Below are 3,464 nucleotides of genomic sequence, written 5' to 3'. Positions count from 1 at the left end.
GCAGGGGCCCACATCAGTTGAGGGGAATGGCTTATTTTATTTGGTAGCTTTCAGCTAATCACATCTGGATTTATTAAGACTCTTTAATAGAGAGTTTAATCACAGAGTTTGCCTGAAAGTTCAGTTGGGTCATTGTATTTATAGTAAAATTGCAAAGCCTCAAGTATATCAATTAGTCCCTATTCTGCATTATTTGATCCCTGAAAATAGCTGATGAAATATGTATCTGCAGGACTGCAGCCCATCTGCTTATATTTACTACTTCTAACTATTAGTATCTCTACGAGCTTTGTTTCAATGAAGATTACTTACGGAATGGTGGTTATTTGATTGAGACAAGGAAGATTTTCACCTTCAAAATCCTTTCCTGTTTGCCCTTGAGAAATAACTTGTGGAGCTTTCCCTTCTTGCTCAGATACCTTTTACCACAGCATACATTTATAAGACCAAAAATGCAAAGAAAATAGACAAAGAGAGTGATGTTCTAATTGCTTACGGAATCTATCAGCTAAATTAATTATATACATTGTAATAGGACAAGCTGGGAAGACTCAGGGTGGTGCAGTAATACTGTCATTAAGGCTATCAACTGAACATACACAGACTTTGTAACTGCTATATCACTTCTGAGATTGTTATCAGCAGTAATAATGAAAAATAAACCATCTAAAAACAGCCAAATCAGTCCTTTGTTCAGCTACTGAGTGAATGGTGCATTCAGCTGTTCTAACACAAGAGGAACCAGAGCAGAGATGACAAAAAGGGGCCCTGGCCGGAGCAGCTGCTGCTAAAACAGCATTTATACAAACCTGGTTCAAACTCCCAGGCAGAGTCTGTGGAGCTGGCAGAAAAGTTATTGCTATCATTTAGATGAATATGGGAACTATGATAGGAAAACAAATTCTGTTTATTTTTGAGATTTTATTTATAATTTTAATACATGCTGGTTGTTCCAAACCCAGGTGCTTGTTAGAACACTTTTTCATGTCTTCTACGCTCCATTTTCTGGGAATCTATGTCTGCCAAGGGAGTGCTCACCTAATCAAGAAAAAGCTAATTCATTACTATGTGAGAGAATTACTGAAGCTGTTCATAAATTATATTAATGCTTTTGTCCCCCAAAAGGATAGAGCAGAGAAGATGGATATAGCCATGCTTCAAAGAGCCCTCAGCAAATTCTTTTATTTCCTCTTCTCCCATAACTCTTTGCTGCAGCTGAGAGACACTTCCTTTGGAATTACCACATTAGAAGCATTTCAAGGGAAAATTATAAGCTCTGGCTTGAGCTGTCTTATGAGAAGTCATTCTTCACTGCATGCTTAAAACTATCTGACACTAATATTCAAAAAAATAGCTAGAGGACTTCCACCCTGCCTCAAACATAATTCAGTGCATTTAATAAAAAAATACATGGAATAGAACAGAAGTTTGGGAAAAAAAGTAAAGAAAAGGAATGAAAACAGCTATATAGAGTCATTGCAAGGGCACTTTTAGCTCAGCATCTAGCCTGAAACTGCAGTTAACATCAGATGCCCAAGGAAGAATGTCAGATCAAGGAAAACAAATAATGCATCTTCCTTGGCAGCCACACATGGCTTCTGGCAGTGTGGTTCAGAGACTTGCCGAACTAGAGGTGATATCTCAGTATTCAATACCTGTGAGCAGACATGTTCTCGGAGAAGAAAAAAGAAAAAAACCAAAACCTAGAACATCTTTTCAGATTGATCTAAACTTCAGTGTCCTTAACATCTGATGACAGTTTCACAGCGTCGCTATATTTCAAGCACCTTATTTTATTCTGAGGATTTTTGTTTTCCATTTTCTACTTGATAATTTTGTTCAGTACACTCTAGGTCTTGTATTAGAAAAGACAACCGCTTTCTCTTCAGTTTTTCTGTGTCATGACTTTCTACATCTCTGTCATATGACTCATTAACTGCAGTTTATTGAATTACTTCTATTTATGCAAGCAGTTTTGTACCTTTGATAATGCTTGTCATGCATCTGCTATTCTAAGAGCATGTTTCTAGTGACTTAAGAAATGCAAACATGAAAAAAAAGTGTTTCAGAGCATAAAGATTTATGAACCTTAACACATGGCAAAATTTGATCTTCAGCCAACTCAAGAAGGCTGGAGAACTTGTGAATCATTATTGTCATACATTAAATTCAAGTAAAAACACCTTGGTTTGCATATGGTGCTTTCACCCACACTTTGACTTTGGTTTTCGAACACTCTCTGAAAACAGAATCAGAAATGCAAGTGCTGTGGGCAGAAATCCAAAGATGACATAGGCTATGTGAAATGCAAGTAACTCTTCAATATATGGGTTGAAATGTCATTTAAGGTGAGGGCGCTTTCCAATCTGAAACTGCCAGATCTTTCACAAAGCCATCCTGGTGTGATATATGTCAGCTTTGAAGGCCGACAGCCCGTATTAGAACCAAGGGACAAGATTCGTTCCCTAAGTCACCCAAGTTACCAGCAGTTAGCCAGTTTCCCTCTGAATGTTTTTCTCATCTCTTACTGCGGGGGATTTCGGGGAGATTAGTTTCCACAGTAAGGTGTAACAGATGTCTGAAGACAAAGGGGGTGGCAAAGTCAAACTTTGTGAAGAACATTCATCTTACTTCTCCCAAAGGCTCAAGTGCATTTTCAATGACTCAGACAGCAAAGAGCTGCTCTCCCTACACTCACAGATTTGATTTCACAATGACACAACTGACAAAAGTGCTCTAAATGCCACCTAGTATGTGAAAGAGGGTCAGAAGCAATGGGCATCACTGCTGCCTGTGATGGTCAGAGCCACTCTTGGAGGGAGTGACAAAGATGATTAAGGGCCTGAAGCATCTCCTGTATGAGGAAAGTCTGAGAGACCTGGGCTGTTCAGCCTGGAGAAGACTTAATGGGGAATCTTATCAATGCTTATAAACATCTAAAGGGTGGGAGTCAAATGGACGGGACTAGGCTGTTTTCAGTGGTGCCTGGTGGCGGAACAAGAGCTAATGGGCACAGGAAGTTCCACCTGTGGGGGTAACAGAGCACTGGAACAGAAATAGGTGGTGGTTTCCCTCTCTTTCTGGAGATATTCAGGATGCGTCTGGGCGCTTTCCTGGGGGTCCTACTGTAGGAACCTGCTTTTAACAGGCTGTTGGACTCAAGGACCTCGGGGTCCCTTTCAACCCCTGCCATTCTGTACTTCCTTTACCGTTCGTTTCCTAAGCGAAGCAATCATTCAGCACTAAGGAACCTGCATTTGTCACTTGACCTACTGCCCACTATCGAGCCTCCCTTTCCGGAGCCAGGTGATAGAGAAGCTCACAAAGCTCAGCTGCAGGACACACGCCCTGCCACAACCCAAACGCACAGCTGTGGGGCGCCTTCAGCACGGCCCGCACAGAGCAGGCGCAGCGCCCGCCCTACACACCAGCTGAGCGTGCGCGGGGCGATGGGCGCGCGGCAG

The sequence above is a fragment of the Lagopus leucura genome, unplaced genomic scaffold, assembly GCF_019238085.1.
Source record: "Lagopus leucura isolate 7727_CA_CO unplaced genomic scaffold, USGS_WTPT01 Super-Scaffold_100157, whole genome shotgun sequence".
NCBI lineage: Eukaryota > Metazoa > Chordata > Aves > Galliformes > Phasianidae > Lagopus > Lagopus leucura.
The sequence above is the reverse complement of the archived record's forward strand: the minus strand, read 5'-3'. Positions refer to the sequence as shown.